Here is a 20,508-nt window from a genome sequence, read left to right on the forward strand (position 1 = left end):
TTAAAAAGCCACAGCAGCCTCATTTCTGCCAGCAGGAGGTTACTCAGACACACTGGTGGCTGCAGGATGCACTGTTACACGAAAGTGCAGCATGGTGGATGGCTGGTGGCCCCCACCACACTATTGCGGATACTTTAAAAATGGCAGGGGAAAGTACGCTTTGTGTCAAGAGACAAAATCCGGAAGAAACAGGCAGGAAGTTTCAAATATATGAGCCACATTCTGAGGTGTGTTTCTAGGTCTGTTTCATGATCTTGTTTCACATTTACTTACATTACATAAATTTTGAGTATATACAGTATTACAATTACGACTGCCTTTTAATAGCAAATTTTGAAACAATTGAAAGAGATGGATTAAAAAAAATGCCAGAAGGCAGAAATGTTCACTCACATTCCAAAGAGATATTAGGGAAATAATCATAGTGTGAGGTCACACCACACTAAACCACAGGCAAAGGCGAGCTTTGAGAAGACAGAGTATACTTCATTTATCACATAGGGCAATGAAACGACCAACAACGAATGGTACAATGGGTATCTGCTGGGGTTTTTTACAAGTTAAAGAAATACACTGATGAGGGTTTATATTCGCAGTGTACTCTTCCATCCAAAGGATCCATATTCTAACTTTAAAAGTCACTCATAAGTTAGAAAATATTAAACACTTCAGTTATTGGTAACTTTTAAATTTTGATAATAACTTATTCTATCTTGAATATTTTTAAGACATCAGATATAGAGAGGGCATGTAATATGCAAAGCTACCTTCAATGCAAGATAAAAATCTGGCCAAAAAACAAAAAAACAAAGCAAAACCTGAAAACTAAAAGAAGATTTGTATTTCTTGGGAAAACATCATCTGATTTACTTTTTGTTACACTGAGTATAAATCTAACTGGTCAGAGAATAATAAATGGGGAAAACAATTTTTTAAAAAGTATATTTTGAAAGAACTCTAGCAACAAGTTTGCATGTTTAGTTTTATTGGCTTAAAATCCATATAGTTTTAAAAGCACACACACAAAAAAAACCACATACAACAAAGCAACAAAAAGAACTGTTGTTCTTTTTTTTCCATTTGCCAACCAGAGTCATTTATCCCCTATTAGATAACGTATAATAGACTCTACCGAAAGGGTCGCTGGCCTTCCATTTAATGATATTGCCAGCCCCGATCTGCATTTTCCCTGCAATGTCCCTCAACACAGAATAAATGGCTGATCTCTTCACAATAACAGCTGATTTCTATTTATTAAGCTAAAAAGGTCACCATTTTCTACGGCTAGGCCGCCCTGCACTATTGATAATTTTATGCATAAACAAATGGCAAATTTGTGCCACATAAATATGCATTAGCAATTACTTTTTCCTCGGGCAACGCTCACCGCATGCAAATGTGTACCTCACAGGGTCTGGTAGCTTTTGTTTTAGCTCTTGAACAGTGAAACAAAAGAGCACAATAAACAATTTTAAAATTGCCAATCAATAAGCAATGCAAATGCAAAGGTAAATGGCAAGAAACTTGTTCAGAAAAACAAAACAAAACAAAAGTGAGGTGGGGGGAATAGTGTGAAGATTTTCTTTTCTATATTATTTCATTTCTTTCCCTTTTCATAATGAAAAGGCTAAAGTACTCTTGACACAAAACAGATAGCTAGGCTGGTGCTAAAGCAGATGCCAGATGGGGAAAGTAGAAAACATACACAGGTTGAGTAAACACACACATACACACACAAACACCAAAATGCCTAAAAGGGGGTAAGGGAGAAACTGTGTTCCTATGTGATTTCTGAGGCATCACATTCAAACTCATGATTTTCAATTCCAGAGAGTCAAAGAATTTTAAAATTAAGAAGGGCTTCAGAGATACGTGACCAAATCTCAATTCCAATGTACTTTGCCATGTTGTTTTCTAATATCTTCACAGAAAAAGGGAAAATACATGATCAGTAAGTATGATAATTTTAGCAACACAAGGAATGGGGGGAAATGAAGAATATACAAATAAGAAATAAAAAGCATCCCACAGAACATCTGCATACCCGATGTTTAAGACTAAAAACCCTTAGAACAATTCAAAAATAATATAAGGCAGGAGGGAAAAGAGAGAAGGACTCATAAGCAAAGAGTTAACAGGTATAAGAGAGCCTAGAAAATAAAGTGTTACCTAGTTTGTACACAGAAACATGATTACTCAAGAAAAATTGATGTTTTTATCTAAAAGTAGAATAAAGTTTTATTTTTATTTTTATTTTTGACTACATATTAGACAGTGTTCTGAGTGCTTTACACTTAGATCCGATACACTTCATATGGCAATAAAAAAAACCTCTTCAGGTTGGCACCATTTCCCAGCACAGAGGCACAAGGATGTTAAGTAAATTAGTTATTTAGCATAGCGGTGAATTTGGGGTTTGACAAACTCTGACACCCACTCCTTTAAACACATCCTTTCTGTTTGATTGAAAGTATCTTACTTAATGTGTATATGGACTTGGCATTATATAAATAAATCAAACTGGATTTTTTAAAAATTTAAATTCAGTGCTTTTAAGTGAATTTATTTCATGAAGTTATTAGTGTACTATAGGCTCTGTAAAAAATGCAAATACCAATTTGTATACTAAAAGTATGCCATAGTCTTAGTAATCATTTGAGAACAGAAAAACACTGCAATCCCCATCTTGATCTTAATATAAAGGCTTTACTATTACACACTATATTAACAAACATTAACAAAACATTATCAACAAAATAATAAAAGTAAATAAATAAAGTATACTTGGCTAAAATGCAAATAGAAAATCCTGGTAAACTCAAACCAACTTGTAGCACTTGGCTGACTGACTTCCTGCCCAAAGCCAGATGTTTTTCATAGGGACCTTTTAGAATCCTGACATGGAGAGTAAAATCCAAACTTCTTTAGCGGAAGGCTCAGAAGCTCATCCTGATATTTTCTATCAGTGATGGGAGGCCAGGGCTGTCGCTAGCCCATAGGTGCCATTATATGGATAAGAAAAAGATGACCCTCTTGGGGTCCTGGAAAATTCCTAATGGTTTTCTTGGTTAGGAAAGTGTTATTCCTAATATTAAATCCCACCCTTTTTAAAGTTAAAAGATTTTTGAGAAAAAGGACCTACTCCTTAATACACAACAGAGATGGAATTCTAATATGATAGTGATATTTTACATGTTAATTCACACAATTACATAGCTAGTATACTCCCATTTTATGTATGGTCTTTCTTATTGTTGACTAAATGCAACAAATATGTGCAAAGACCATTATTATATAACAGACCAAAGTGTTAAATACAATCATTCTTGCCCAATTCCTCCCTTTCTATGCAAGATACGGATTTTGGACTAAAGCCTTGAATATCCCCCAATTAAGCGGGTTTGTCATAAATTTATGAATACCTGCAAAGACTACAAGGTAGAATGCATATAAAGGAAAGTGCACAGGACATATGCAAAAAGTTGATGTGTTATTTGGACATTGTAGTGTCCAAGAGGTTCAACATGAGATTCAAGGCCAGAGTCTTAACCAATTAATCACACTGATTTGTTCCAACTCTACTTTACAGTAAGAAAAGTAGGTTTAAACTGACTGTACCTTTGAGGGAAGAAAGTCTCTGGGGCTATGTGTGGTTGGCTGGAGGAGTGATGCTGCCTCCACTGCTCTAGGTCAGGGTGTGCTACCCATGGCCACTTCCCTTAGATGCCTTCTTTGTCCATCCTCAGCTTTGCTTAGTACCCAGGTGGGTTAGGTCACTTTGGGCTGCTTCCCAGACTCCAGGTCAGTTGGCTTCCAGGCAAGTTTAGCTAGTGGGAGCAGACTGGAGGGCAATGAAGAAAACTATGAGGGTGTGTGTATGTGTTTGTTGTCAAGCTTTCATTTTCTTTATCTTTCTTTTTTAATATTTTATTATAGACAATTAAAAATTAGAGACCGGACCTCTGGAGAAGATGGCGGCTTAGTAAGACGCGCGGATCTTAGTTCCTCCTCCAGAACAGCTACTAGGGGCATAGAAACGATACAGAACAGCTCCCAGAGCCACAACAGAGATAAAAAAGACAGCGTACCCCATCCTGGAACAGCTGACTGGCTGAGTGAACCCGCTCCAGTGAGATCGCCGAGGGGCGCGGGCTTCACCGGGCAGGGCGGCAAGCAGCCGGAGTTCCTCCCTTCCCCCTTCCCGGGCCGGCTGGGAGAACAGGGCAGGCGGTCCCCTCAAGCCGCGGCGGCTGGGGCCCACACCACGCGCAGCCCCCCAGACCAACTGAGAGAATTGGATCGGAAATATCCAGGCCGCGGAGAACGGTGACCGGGGGGGGGGGGGTCCCTTCCAAACAAGTGACTCCCTGGTCCGGCTCGGAACAGTGCACTTTCCCGGGCCGTGGTGGCTGGCGCCCTCCCGCCACGTTTGGCACCCCAGGCCGACTAGGAAATTCAGACGGGTGCTCTCACGGGCTGCGGAGGTCGGTGACCCTCCCCACGTTCGGACACCCAGGCCCGCTGGCACTCTTCCAAGCCGCTTCGGCTGCCGAACCTCCCCCACGGCGAGAGTTTTCCAAAATTAAAGGACCCACAGCACCTTTTACTGGTGGGAACCGCAGACAAATGTGTGCCACGAGCGCCACCTACTGGGCAGGATAAAGAAAAACAGAACCTAGAGATTTCACAGAAAAATCTTTCAACCTGTTGGGTCCAACACCCAGGATAATCTGACTAAATGCCCAGACGCCAGCAGAAGATAACAGATCACGCTCAAAAAATTGAAAATATGGCCCAGTCAAAGGAACAAACCAATAGTTCAAATGAGATACAGGAGCTGAGACAACTAATGCTGAATATACGAACAGAAATGGAAAACCTCTTCAAAAACCAAATCGATAAATTGAGGGAGGACATGAAGAAGACATGGGCTGAACAAAAAGAAGAAATAGAAAAACTGAAAAAACAAATCACAGAACTTATGGAAGTGAAGGATAAAGTAGAAAAGATGGAAAAAACAATGGATACCTACAATGATAGATTTAAAGAGACAGAAGATAGAATTAGTGATTTGGAGGATGGAACATCTGAATTCCAAAAGGAAACAGAAACTAAAGGGAAAACAATGGAAAAATTTGAACAGGGTATCAGGGAACTCAAGGACAATATGAACCGCACAAATATACGTGTTGTGCGTGTCCCAGAAGGAGAAGAGAAGGGAAAGGGTGGAGAAAAACTAATGGAAGAAATTATCACTGAAAATTTCCCAACTCTTATGAAAAACCTAAAATTACAGATCCAAGAAGTGCAGCGCACCCCAAAGAGATTAAACCCAAATAGGCGTTCTCCAAGACACTTACTAGTTAGAATGTCAGAGGTCAAAGAGAAAGAGAGGATCTTGAAAGCAGCAAGAGAAAAACAATCACATACAAGGGAAACCCAATAAGACTACGTGTAGATTTCTCAGTAGAAACCATGGAAGCTAGAAGACAGTGGGATGATATATTTAAATTACTAAAAGAGAAAAACTGCCAACCAAGATTCCTATATCCAGCAAAATTGTCCTTCAAAAATGAGGGAGAAATTAAATCATTCTCAGACAAAAAGTCATTCAGAGAATTTGTGACCAAGAGACCAGCTCTGCAAGAAATAATAAAGGGAGCACTAGAGTCAGATACGAAAAGACAGAACAGAGAGGTATGGAGAAGTGTGTAGAAAAAAGGAAAGTCACAGATGATATATATAATACAAAAGGTAAAATGGTAGAGGAAAATATTACCCAAATAGTAATAACACTAAATGTTAATGGACTGAATTCCCCAATCAAAAGACATAGACTGGCAGAATGGATTAAAAAACAGGATCCTTCCATATGCTGTCTACAGGAAACACATCTTAGACCCAAAGATAAACATAGGTTGAAAGTGAAAGGTTGGGAAAAGATATTTCATGCAAATAACAACCAGAAAAGAGCAGGAGTGGCTATACTAATATCCAACAAATTAGACTTCAAATGTAAAACAGTTAAAAGAGACAAAGAAGGACACTATCTACTAATAAAAGGAACAATTAAACAAGAAGACATAACAATCATAAATATTTATGCACTGAACCAGATGCCCCAAAATACGTGAAGAATACACTGCAAACACTGAAAAGGGAAATAGACACATATACCATAATAGTTGGAGACTTCAATTCACCACTCTCATCAATGGACAGAACATCTAGACAGAGGATCAATAAAGAAATAGAGAATCTGAATATTACTATAAATGAGCTAGGCTTAACAGACATTTATAGGACATTACATCCCACAACAGCAGGATACACCTTTATCTCAAGTGCTCATGGATCATTCTCAAAGACAGACCATATGCTGGGTCACAAAGCAAGTCTTAACAAATTTAAAAAGATTGAAATCATACACAACACTTTCTCGGTTCATAAAGGAATGAAGTTGGAAATCAATAATAGGCGGAGTGCCAGAAAATTCACAAATACGTGGAGGCTCAACAACACACTCTTACACAATGAGTGGGTCAAAGAAGAAATTGCAAGTGAAATTAGTAAATACCTCGAGGCGAATGAAAATGAAAACACAACATATCAAAACTTATGGGACGCAGCAAAGGCAGTGCTAAGAGGGAAATTTATTGCCCTAAATGCCTTTATCAGAAAAGAAGAAAAGGCAAAAATGCAGGAATTAACTGTCCACTTGGAAGAACTGGAGAAAGAACAGCAAACTAACCCCAAAGCAAGCAAAAGGAAAGAAATAACAAAGATTAGAGCAGAAATAAATGAAATTGAAAACATGAAAACAACAGAGAAAATCAATAAGACCAGAAGTTGGTTCTATGAGAAAATCAATAAGATTGAAGGGCCCTTATAAAGATTGACAAAAAGAAGAAGAGAGAGGATGCAAATAAATAAGATCAGAAATGGAAGAGGAGACATAACCACTGAACTCACAGAAATAAAGGAGGTAATAACAGGATACTATGAACAACTTTACGCTAATAAATACAACAATTCAGATGAAATGGGCGGGTTCCTGGAAAGGCATGAACAACCAACTTTGTCTCATGAAGAAATAGATGACCTCAACAAACCAATCACAAGTAAAGGAATTGAATCAGTCATTCAAAAGCTTCCTAAAAAGAAAAGTCCAGGACCAGACGGCTTCACATGTTAATTCTATCAAACATTCCAGAAAGAATTAGTACCAACTCTCCTCAAACTCTTCAAAAAATTGAAGTGGAGGGAAAACTACCTAATTCATTCTATGAAGCCAACATCACCCTCATACCAAAACCAGGCAAAGATATTACAAAAAAAGAAAACTACAGGCCAATCTCTCTAATGAATATAGATGCAAAAATCCTCAACAAAATTCTAGTAAATCGTATCCAACAACACATTAAAAGAATTATACATCATGACCAAGTAGGATTCATCCCAGGTATGCAAGGATGGTTCAACATAAGAAAATCAATTAATGTAATACACCATATCAACAAATCAAAGCAGAAAAATCACATGATCACCTCAATTGATGCAGAGAAGGCATTTGACAAGATTCAACATCCTTTCCTGTTGAAAACACTTCAAAAGATAGGAATGCATGGGGGAACTTCCTTAAAATGACAAAGGGAATATATGAAAAACCCACAGCTAATATCATCCTCAGTGGGGAAAAATTGAAAACTTTCCCCCTAAGATCAGGAACAAGACAAGGATGTCCACTATCACCACTATTATTCAACATTGTGTTGGAGGTTCTAGCCAGAGCAATTAGACAAGAAAAAGAAATACAAGGCATCAAAATTGGAAAGGAAGAAGTAAAACTATCACTGTTTGCAGACAATGTGATACTATACGTCAAAAACCTGGAAAAATCCACAACAAAACTACTAGAGCTAATAAATGTGTACAGCAAAGTAGCAGGTTACAAGATCAACATTCAAAAATCTGTAGCATTTCTATACACTAGCAATGAACAAGCGGAGGGGGAAATCAAGAAACGAATCCCATTTACAATTACAACTAAAAGAATAAAGTACTTAAAAATAAATTTAACTAAAGAGACAAAAAACCTATATAAAGAAAACTACAAAAGACTGTTAAAAGAAATCACAGAAGACCTAAATAGATGGAAGAGCATACCGTGTTCATGAATTGGAAGACTAAATATAGTTAAGATGTCAATCCTACCTAAATTGATTTACAGATTCAATGCAATACCAATCAAAATCCCAACAACTTATTTTTCAGAAATAGAAAAACCAATAAGCAAATTTATCTGGAAGGGCAGGGTGCTCCGAATTGCTAAAAACATCTTGAGGAAAAAAAACAAAGCTGGAGGTCTCAAGCTGCCGGACTTTAAGGCATATTATGAAGCCACAGTGGTCAAAACAGCATGGTATTGGCATAAAGATAGATATATCGACCAATGGAATCGAATAGAGTGCTCAGATATAGACCCTCTCATCTATGGACATTTGATCTTTGATAAGGCAGTCAAGCCAACTCACCGGGGACAGAACAGTCTCTTCAATAAATGGTGCCTAGAGAACTGGATATTCATATGCAAAAGAATGAAAGAAGACCCATATCTCACACCCTATACAAAAGTTAACTCAAAATGGATCAAAGATCTAAACATTAGGTCTAAGACCATAAAACAGTTAGAGGAAAATGTAGGGAGATATCTTATGAAACTTACAATTGGAGGCGGTTTTATGGACCTTAAACCTAAAGCAAGGGCACTGAAGAAGGAAATAAATAAATGGGAGCTCCTCAAAATTAAACACTTTTGTGCATCAAAGAACTTCATCAAGAAAGTAGAAAGACAGCCTACACAATGGGAGACTATATTTGGAAACGACATATCAGATCAAGGTCTAGTATTCAGAATTTATAAAGAGACTGTTCAACTCAACAACAACAAAAAGACAGCCAACCCAATTACAAAATGGGAAAAAGACTTGAACAGACACCTATCAGAAGAGGAAATACAAATGGCCAAAAGGCACATGAAGAGATGCTCAATGTCCCTGGCCATTAGAGAAATGCAAATCAAAACCACAACGAGATATCATCTCACACCCACCAGAATGGCCATTATCAACAAAACAGAAAATGACAAGTGCTGGAGAGGATGCGGAGAAAGAGGCACACTTATCCACTGTTGGTGGGAATGTCAAATGGTACAACCACTGTGGAAGGCAGTTTGGCGGTTCCTCAAAAAGCTGAATATAGAATTGCCATATGACCCAGCAATACCATTGCTGGGTATCTACTCTAAGGACTTAAGGGCAAAGGCATAAATGGACATTTGCACACCAATGTTTATAGCAGCATTATTTACAATTGCAAAGAAATGGAAACAGCCAAAATGTCCATCAACAGACGAGTGGCTAAACAAACTGTGGTATATACATATGAAGGAATATTATGCAGCTTTAAGGCAGGATAAACTTATGAAGCATGTAATAACATGGATGGACCTAGAGAACATTATGCTGAGTGAGTCTAGCCAAAAACTAAAGGACAAATACTGTATGGTCCCACTGATGTGAACCGACATTCAAGAATAAACTTGGAATATGTCATTGGTAACAGAGTCCAGCAGGAGTTAGAAACAGGGTAAGATAATGGGTAATTGGAGCTGAAGGGATACAAACTGTGCAGCAGGACTAGATATAAAAACTCAAAAATGGTCAGCACAATAATACCTAATTGTAAAGTAATCATGTTAAAACACTGAATGAAGCTACATCTGAGCTATAGGTGTTTTTTGTTTTGTTTTGTTTTGTTTTTACTATTATTATTACTTTTATTTTTTTTCTCTATATTAACATTCTATATCTTTTTCTGTTGTGTTGCTAATTCTTCTAAAGCGATGCAAATGTACTAAGAAACGATGATCATGCATCTATGTGATGATGTTAAGAATTACTGATTGCATATGTAGAATGGTATGATTTCGAAATGTTGGGTTAATTTCTTTTTTTCCGTTAAAAAAAAAAAAAAATTAGAGACTGGTAAAACAAGGCTAAATCATCTATCTCCAAGTTTCAACATCTATCCACCTTCTGCGACTTGAGTTTCTCTCCCCATCCATCTCGGCTTTGCCAGGTGTCTCAGACAGCAGCTCTTTCTCCTCGTGACCCCGCCTCCTGTCAGACAGGGCCACATGGTTCTAGCTTCCATGCAGTGACCCTGTAAACCCTGCCTCCTTCCCTTGTCCTCCCCGTCTTCCTGCTCTTCCTGGTCTAAGGTCTTTCTTTCATTAACTATGTATCAATTTTCCCACATCACATTCCCTTTTTTAAAAACTCCTCAGTGGTCCTTATCTTCCAGCTTGGACCCTAACCAGATAGAGTGTTTATTTACTATTCATCACCTACTAGCAGATCCACCATTTATCCCTCACTCGTGGCCCCCATGAAGCAGGTCAAAGCCTGACATCCAGTATGCTGGTCCTATTTGTTACACCTAAGTATCATGCCCCATAAATAATAAATATAAGGCTTTCATGTATCAGACAGTCTATTCTTATCCTATACCTTTAGTGAATTGCTTATTGCACAAACTACTTTTTTATTGACTTGACCTTCATGCAAGAGCCAGTGAAGGTGCCTATTGGTACTGGACAATCTACTGCAGCATCTAACATTATGGAAATCTATCCAGTCCATTTTAAGGAGGTGGCTCAATCTGGCATCTAAAATAAACTCTTCAAATAGTAGATGGCAGAGACTAGTCAACCAAGTTAATCTCTTGGGCAAGACATGTTTAACATGTAGGCATTTGTTTGGTTTTGTTTTTCATAACAAACATGGCCTTCTGACGTTAGGAATAAACAGACACAAAACACACACACACACTATAAAAATGAATGATGTTAGATGGCTCTTACAAAATTACATTTTGAAAAATTATAGGACTATGAATCAAATATATAGATTAAATTTCCCTTGAAAGAGACATGTGCTTAATAATTAATGGGAAAGGATAAAAATAATATTTATGATTTTATCTTATCTAAAACACTTGAATAATTATGTAGTAATCATGTAGCTAGATGAAGACATACTTACAGAATCTGAACTCCAATCTGTGTGGAACTTTCAAAATATAAAAAGATCTTAACATTGAAATGAGGACTTAAATCCTCAAGCTGAAATTTAAACCTGGTTTAATAAAAAGTCTTGTAGATGCATCATATACAAAACAAAAAAGATTGGCTTTAAGGATGGTTCATGGACTTTGTGATTTTTATTGATGTTAAACACAATGCAAGCAAAGAATGAGATATACAGTTAATAACTGTAGAGCATCTAAATCAATGTTGGGTAAAATCAACACCCAGTGTTAAGACAGTATTTCAAATACTATCTCCAGAACTGTTTTCCATGCTGTATATAAGAAATTGGTGAAGTATTAAACACCCAGAAAAGGTTAAGCAGAAATCTAACGGGTCTGACAACCATGCTATATCCCACAATATTGAGAGGAAAAGACACATTCAGCCTGAAAAAAATAAAATTTAAGACAGGGGAAGGAGCCAGCCATTATATAAAATAATCATTTATTTGAAGGATTGTATCACACTTCAGATGAAAGAATAAGGTATATTTCTTTTGACGGTGCAGTTATGAGGAGTTAGATTTCACTGCAGTATAAGAAATAATCTTTAAAGAAATTGTCCAGCAATGGGATTGGCTAATTGGAGCAAAGCCAAATGATAGAGGGTTTAAGGGCACACTCTGGATTCAGACAGAATGGGGTTGTTTCCTGGCCTTACTATTTGTTACATAAGTAATATTTGAGACAGTCACTAAACTATGCCTCTGTTTCCTTATCTATTAGGTTTTTATGAGGCTTAAATGGGTCAGTGCCTGTGATGTACTTAGTACAATGCCTGGAAGTCATACTGAGGGTAGGTAGATCAAGCATACGAAAGGACCACATATTAGAGCTTCAAGGAAAAGACTTTAGAAACTGAACAGGATCTCAGATCATCTAGACCCCAGATCCATTATGATCTGACCCATTTTTTTTTATCTTTCTAAGTTCAAGTATATGTTTTCATACCATCTCAGGCAAGGAAGGCTAATACTAAATACTTATAAGGCAGAGAAGTTTGCTGCCTTTCCACATTATTAAAAAGGCTACAGATTGTTTACTTAGGATGGATTAGATGATGAATAAAACTTAAAAAATAAACAAAAAGGTGCAAGTGCTGGAGAAAATATGGAGAGAGGAATGTTAACTAGTCACTGTTCGTAGAGAAGCAGAATGGTGCAGCTCCTCTGGAGGGCTGATGGCTTCACGGGAGACTAACTATAGCGTTGCCATATGATACTGCAATCCCATTATTAGATATATACTTAGAGGAACTAAAAGCTGAAATACTAATGGACATTTGCACATGGGTGTTTAAGATGGCAGTATTCACAATTTGCAGTAGATGCAGGTGGCCTAAGGATACATTCACTGATGAACAAAAGGATGAACTGTGGTGTACACATAAATGGAATACTGAGCAGCAGCAACAAGGAATGAAGTTGAGGCATGCAACTAGGTGAATGAACCGTGAGGACAGTATGTTGGGTGAAATACTATCATATTATAACGTCTCACTAACACAGACTATATATAATGTGGAAACTGAAAATTGAATTTAAGAGCACAGGTTGTCAGAGCAAGGTTTATTGTAAAGGTTCCTAGGTTGTAAGCTCTTACAGCAGTCACATCTGTTCCTGAGTTGTAATGGTTACTTCTAAATTCTGAGATGCTGAGCTATTTGTGTAAACCTGGTCATTCCCTGGAACTGTATCTTTGTGACATCTAAAACTCAGAGTTATGGTTTTACAGCTATAAAAGCATTACCCCATATAGCAACTGTTAAAAATACAGAAAAAGTGATCAGACTTCCATTAGAGTATGAATGATGCTGATCTGATTAGAAATAAATCAGAATAAAAGGTAAAGGACAATACTGACTGTGTTTTAAACTTCAACTTCTATGTGAGACCAAAGGAAGAGATGTTTATCGGGTGCAAAATCTATATTTTCTTGTAGCACGCTATCTAATTTAATGTGTATGGTCAGTTTCATAATTACATGGAACCTTAAATAAGGAGTGAGATCTTGTTGGATTGTACATGTTAGTGTGATGTCCCAATACATCACAGAGTTATCTGGGCAGAAAATAAAAACTATTTGCGAAGTCCCTTTGAGGAACTGAGGGGAAATATGGAAATCTTCAACTTCCCCACCTGAGGAATTCCTGATAGTCTCACAAGCACGGGGGACTACCAATTTAATAGGTCAAGACCTTGATCTTCAGGCTTGCCCCTATGAAACGTATTCCTGCAAAGGAGAAGCTAATCCCACTTATGATTATTCCTAAGAGTCACCACCATAGAACCTCTTTGTTGCTCAAGATGTGGCCACTCTCTCTAGGTCAACTCTGCAGGAGAATTCACTGCCCTTCCCCCTACATGGGATATAACTCCCAGGGGTGTAAATCTCCCTGGAATGTGAGATAGGACTCCCAGCTATGAGCTGGGACCTGGTGTCATAGGATTGATAAAGCCTTCTCAACCAAAAGGGGTCAGAGAGGAATGAGAAAAATAAAGTTTCAGTGGCTGAGAGATTTCAGAATCGAGAGGTTATCCTGGAGGTCATTTGTATGCATTACACAGATATCCCATTTTAGTTTATGGTGCATTAATTGGCTAGCGGAAAAGTGCCTGAAACTGTTCAATTGTGTTCCAGTAGCCTTGATTCTTGAAGACGATTGCATAACTAAACAGCATTTATGAGATAACCATGTAATTGTGAAAGCCTTGTGTCTGATGTTCCCTTTATCCAGTATATGGGCAGATGAGTAAGAAAACAAGAACAAAAAATAAATTAAAAATAGGAGGGATAAAGGGAATAGGATGTTCTGAGTGCTCTTTTTATTTTAATTCTAACTTTTTTTTTAGAGTAATGAAAATGTTCAAAAATTGATTGTGGTGATGAATGCACACCTATATAATGATACTGTGAACCACTGATTTTACACTTTAGACAATTATATGGTATGTGAATATATAACATATCTCAATAAAATTGTATTTTTAAAAAAGTGGATGGAAAAAACAGGTGGCTTAGAGGCAACAGACAGGACTACTCATTCATATGAGACAGAACATACAAACGCAACCTATTAATGGGTCTTGAAATCAACTCAATGGAAAATGAATGAAATAGAACAGAAAATAGACTTCATGACGTAGTACGGCTAAGTATTGATGGTGAAACTTGTTTGAGGGATGTGTGTGTCTGTACGTACTAGATCACAATGTTGAATGTATTATTTGATGTGAATTGTTCTCAAAAAAAGGTTGAATGGATAAACAAATTGTGGTACATCAATACAATGTAATATCATTCAGTGATAAAAATGAAGTGAGCTATCAAGCCACAAAAATACATAGAGGAACCTTAACTGTGTATTGCTAAGTGAAAAAAGCCAATCTGAAAAGGCTACATCCTGTATTTAGTTCATACATGACATCCTGGCAAAGGCAAAACAACAGAGACAACAAAAGATCAGTTATTGCCAGGGGTTCATGGGGTGGAAAAGAGAGGGATGAATAGGTGGGGGACAGGGCAATTTAAGGGAAAAGTATTCTCTTGATACTGAATGGTGGATACATGACATTGTGCATTTGTCAAAACCCACAGAACTATATCACACAAAGAGAGAACCCTGATAGAAACAATGGACTTAAGTTATTTACAATTTATCAATATTGGTTCATCAACTGTTACAAATGATCCACACTAATACAAGATGTTAATATCTAGTTGAATTGTATGTGTGGGAGGGGATAGATGGGAACTCTGTACTTTCTGTTCAGTCTTTCCATAAATCTAAAACTGCTAAAAAAAAATAAAGCCTTTAAAAGATATTCTTTTTGACCAAATGTAAAGTTAAATAAAACTCACAAAATGTTATAGTTATGTAAGAAATATAAAGTCATAAAATAAGCCAAACATGATTATTTAAATCAGAAATATCCATTTTTAATAAATTTACAATATTAACTTTATTTTCTCCTTTCAAAAAATCTCTAGTTTCTCAGTTTCTAAATACTTCTTGGATACTGAGGAAGCATGAACAAAGTACTTCTGCTTTTTGAACACTGAATGCTGTTTCTTGCTGCTGTCAGCCAAACCTTTCCACTACTCCTTCAACCATGCCTTCTGTCACAGCTACTCAGCACATGGCAACCAAGAAGAACACAGAACAGTGAGCTAAGGACTAAAGGGCATCTTCAAAAGAAGTGAGTCTCAAATCCTTTTTTGTGATCCCCCAGGGTTCTTCTAGCTATTTCAAGGAATGTTCTAAAATTTTCAAGAAATTCTTAAAGCAAAACCATTTTACTTTTTCTCCTCCTAACAATTAGAGAGCTCTTTAGACTTTTCAAGGTGTTTTCACATAAGCTATTTGATTTTATCCTCACAGCAATTCCCCAAGGTAGATGTGTCAGGGATGATCTCTCACGTACAGATAAAAAACTCAGAAAAATTATAAGTTGGCCCCAAATCACAAAACTACAAAGCTGCAGAAATAACAGTAAGAACCCAAGTTCAAATCCACTTTCTTGTCCACAGTGTGTTGTAACAGATTATATGCAGTTCTTTAAGAACTAGTAGAGGGGCAATTTTGAAATTATTGAATAAATACCTGAGACTTAAAGAGACTTAAAGGTTTGATTTGAAACAATCTAATCATTCATTTACTTCTGGAGCTGAGGAAGTTCATCAGGATTATGTTACACTCTCTATTTGCTTTTTCGTCCATTGATAGACTATCAATTCTACTTTTTAAAATAGAATTAGCACAGTAGTTCTCAACTCAGTGGTTTTGCCCCCTGGGGGACATTTGGCAATATCAAGAAACATTTTTGATTGTCCTGATTTAAGGAATCCTACTAGCATCTTATGGGTAGAGGCCAGAGATGTTTTTGAACATTCTATCACTAAGCACAGTGCCCCACAATAACCAGTCATCTGGTCCAAAATGTCAGTACTGCCGAGGCTGACAACCCTGGATTAGCAGCATTTTAATTTAAACCATGCTTTTTTGTCCCTTATTTTTGTTACATAATCACAATAATGCTTTTAGATGTAACATTTCCTGGGTACTAATGACTGGGTTGGCATAAGGCTATCAGCTTTTGGGATAGTCACTAATTCCACAAAATGCCCTTTGCCTTAATCTTTGCATTTGACAATACATTGAACAGTGGTTCAAGTGACAGAGGTCACCATTACTGAGATAAAAGGATCACAAAATAATTCAACATGGTATTTATAACACTTTCCTTGTAAGAATGCTAAAAAAGAATTTATGCAAATGGGGAAAGTAAAAATCATACATTTCAATAACGTGAAATGGTAATTTGTGAGTAAAGGCATATGTAACCTTTAACTTTTCCATTATGCACATTATATATTAAAAAATTACAATGCACATTCAATTTTTTAAAGTGAACTTGGTTATCTTTTCTATGTGCTAAACTATTTCAATAAACATAACAATCAGTAATATTGTTTTCTAAGAGAGAGCTGTTACCTTTTTCCCTCGTTCCATCTTCCTTCTTCACCTAAGCCAGGACTCTCAATTCCTTGTTTCCTAGGGACAGGTCCTAGGACACCATCTCTGGACTCAATCCCAATCTTAATAACCATAAAAGCCCTGATTTCAGGAGCAGCAAGTTGCCTCAGTCATAAAGATGCCTCATAGTATTTTCTCTTTGGTATCTTACTTGCTTAGTCTCTATTCTTTGGTAGACTCAGATATATAAGTATCTGAGACTTAAAGAGACAAACTTTTTATTTCACATATCCCTTTAGGAATCTGATTAAATCACAGAAGCTGAAAATAGATTACAGGTTTCCAGAAGCTGAACATAAACCACGGGTGGGTTATGCTTAATTGGTACAGAATTTCTGTTTGAGGTGATGAAAAAGTTTCAGTAAAGTGATAGCTGTACAACATTATGATTGTAAGTAATGCCACTAAACTGTACACTTGAAAGTGGTTAAAATGGGAAATACTGAGTTGTATGTATGTCACCATAATAAAAATTTACTAAATAAATATATCAAAAGAGTCTGATGAAAGCTACAAGACTTCTCATAGAAATACAAATTTATAGATAGAGAAATAATTGTCCATGGTCTGTTGTTTTTCTACACATCTCATGAGCAGAGCTGTGGCTCCTTTCTTCCAGACCTTATTTTCAAGGACATTTGTGTAATGAACAGCTTTGGAAGGCAGAGATATGTCTCTCTCAGGAACAAAGGGTAGTATTTGTTTATTGTCCAATATAATAAAGATAATATGTGCCTCAGAAGCAAAGGTGAGGCATGCTTACTGCCCATTATAAAATATTTGGTTTCCCTAAACTCAGGTTTCCATCTTCTGAAGCACAGGATTAACTAGGTCTTCTTTGCATCACCCTGTGGAAATTACTGCTAAGGGAACTGATACAAATGCTAATACTTTGGCTACTGCTATTGATGTGAATAATACACTATCCTTTGTCTCTGATCCAGGAATCTAGTGTCTTTTGCCAACATCCATGAAACTGACAAGCTAACATAATAGCTTACAAATAGGGTAAAGTCTGAACCCCTTTACAGTTTTTAACAATGCACACAGGCATTCATGTACTGTTTTTTTAAATGTGGTTTTATATATCAGATACAGATAATAAAATCCTCTTTTTAACAACTTTTAGATGTGCAATTCAGTGGGATTAATTACATTCACAATATTTTGCACACATCCCACAAGTTATTTGCAAAATCTCTCATCACCTCAAATAGAAATTCTGTGGCCATTAAGCAAAATCTCACCCCCACCAGTCTGCAGCATCTGCTAAACTCCAATCTACTCTCCATCTCTATGAATTTATCTATTCTAGATATATTATATAGTGGAATCATACAACATTCATCCTTTTGTATCTGGTTTATTTCATTCAGCATAGTGTTTCAGGTTTGTTCATGTTGTTGCACGCATCAGAACTTCAATCTTTTGTATGACTAAATAATATTCTATTGTGTATATAAACCACATTTTGTTTACCCATTCATATGTTAGCATACTGTTCTTAATAGATGGGCATTTTATCCCATGTCCAAATTTGGAGCTCTAAATAAAAACATACATTCTATATTTCTTTGGTAATAAGGAGTGTAATAACCATAGAACCTAAGAGCAGAAAAGTATCTTAAAATCATAAAATAAAGTGTTAAGTTCCTTTCAACAAAGTTTATTTGGCTAAGTTAGTAATGGTTAATATTAATTGTTTTCCATATGGAGGAATTTAGATAGATGTTAACAAATATCACTGAAGTTTATCTTCACAGTAACACTCATAGTTAGCCATTACTATCTTCATCCCACAGATGAGGAAGCAACGAACTAGGTAAATTAGGTAACTTCCTAGATCTAGGTAACTAGATCCTAGGTAAAGCCAGGATCTAGGTTCAGAGATGGGATCTGGACTCATATTGTTTTCCTAACCACTTCTTCTTTCTGCTTCCCACTCTGAGCCACACTCTGGCAGTGCAAATGCATGATCCTGCCCCTGGAGGGGCTCGTGCTGTGAAGATGGAGGTGAGTTAATAAGTAGACGCTTCAACAGAGGGCTACAGGGCTTCAGTGGAGTATGCACAGGAAGCCATTAGAGCAAGGGATGAGCCCCAGGCTCCCCTAGACGTCAGCTACCCAGAGGAAGGGATAACTGATGTGAATCTTGAAGGATGATGAGAAGTAGGCGAAGTAAAAAAGTGGGGGAGTAGAGGAGGGCTTATATTTATGCATGAGGAAATGGAAGCATAGACACAAGGCAAAGCCACATAGCTGCTTGTAGTTTGAGATTGATGAATTTTTACCATCCCTTGCTGCCTCAGGGATTATTCTTTACTTTGTCTAATTGTACAGACAATATACAATGCTCAGTATTACCTAGCACTTATATTGTTGTTATTCCACATACATTATTTTTAAAATATGAAATTATTCATCGTTTGGCATTCAAGGAAACAATATGTGAAAACCATGTCATAAGAGTGCCTCATGACTAAGATGGGCATGGCACATCACAAAGTATGCAAAGGGTTAACAAATCACTTGGAAATTTAAATGCCATTTTCTGGTAGATTCTATTGAAGTACTTATCATGATTATAGACAAAGTTCCAACAAGGTCAACATCAATGTTCCAAAGGCATGAGCAGGTAAGCTAAAGAGAGATCAAATAAATTGTTTAAATGTTATTGCACAGGTAGTTCTCACGAATGTCTCTGCAACCAGTATAACTTTTATTAACATAGTTAGAAAATCTCTGATATGAAGAAAATTACTATAACTTCAGATATTACTCTAAGGAGCTATTGCTGTAGAATAAGAATGAAGAGATGTAGATCAAATTTCTAATGTTCATCTTACCCACATAAAGTGTGCCTTTAGGAACAGAAAACAGAATCAAATTCAAGGAACTCAAGCCCAATAAGATTATTGGAGTCTAGTTGCAACACTTTCTAAGTCATAGATATGGTATGTTCATATAAATTCCAGCAGAGATTCAGTAAGGTTTGTAGAACAAACAGAATTGAGATTGAAGTAATCAGGAGTATATCTAATAAAAGCAAAATAAAAATAAAATCCCCTCAATATTCCTGGCTGTTCGGGCTGATGTTTTTTAGGATAGTAACACAACAATAACAACAATAACAATATGTACTTAGCATCACCAAAAGACATTACCAAGGCTGCTTGCAAAAATTGAGGTGCATCCATTGTGGTCCTTCCCCTAAAGCTGTCCATGGTCTAACGGAAGTTGAAGTAGCAAAAACACACAGATAAATTAAATAACTACTGTAGTTTATCCAACAAACACTTCTGTAGCACCTGCTTTGAGGAAGGCACTATGACAGGCTGGCAACTAAAGAAATGCAAGTGAGAGGTGCCAGGGTTGGAAATAGTGAGAAGAAAAGGTGCTGTTAACTGCTTGCATTTCAAACACAGGTGTTCTTAGCTCTTACCTGAACCAGAAGTGAGCAGTGGGGACAGAGGAGTACTACAGCCCAGGATCAGAATCACCAGTCCCAATAATATCAATATTATTAAGTCTTCCCAAATGGAGGGGTTATCCTAGGGGTAAAGAAAACTGGATAGAGTTCAAACGAACTTGACTAAAATGGAAACTAATACTTGAGGTTTAATGAACTGAAAAGCCATCTAAAAATTCACAAATAAAATTTGGGCAGGGTGGGTTTACAGTGGCTCAACAGGCAGAGCTCTCGCCTGCCATGCTGGAGACCCGGGTTTGATTCCCGGTGTCTGCCCATGCAAAAAAAAAAAAAAAATTGGGGCAAAGAATTTTTCTTGCACACCCAGGATCACCTTTGTCCTTTTGTGACT

At 37.0% G+C, this 20,508-nt stretch overlaps 1 protein-coding gene across 22 annotated transcripts in view; it reads right to left on the reverse strand.

Annotated features, from left to right (window-relative positions):
* SOX5 (SRY-box transcription factor 5) overlaps window positions 1-20,508 on the reverse strand; it is a 1,211,684-nt gene that overhangs the window by 745,352 nt on the left and 445,824 nt on the right. For 3 of the 22 annotated variants that reach the window (XM_077170295.1, XM_077170297.1, XM_077170309.1), the window contains one exon: window positions 20,130-20,238. The exons of the other annotated variants lie outside the window; for them this stretch is intronic. The gene's annotated coding sequence lies outside the window, so the exon portion shown is untranslated. The remainder of the gene's footprint in view (window positions 1-20,129; window positions 20,239-20,508) is intronic. 22 annotated transcript variants of the gene reach the window in all.

This window comes from Tamandua tetradactyla, chromosome 7 (genome assembly GCF_023851605.1).
Source record: "Tamandua tetradactyla isolate mTamTet1 chromosome 7, mTamTet1.pri, whole genome shotgun sequence".
NCBI classification, from domain to species: domain Eukaryota; kingdom Metazoa; phylum Chordata; class Mammalia; order Pilosa; family Myrmecophagidae; genus Tamandua; species Tamandua tetradactyla.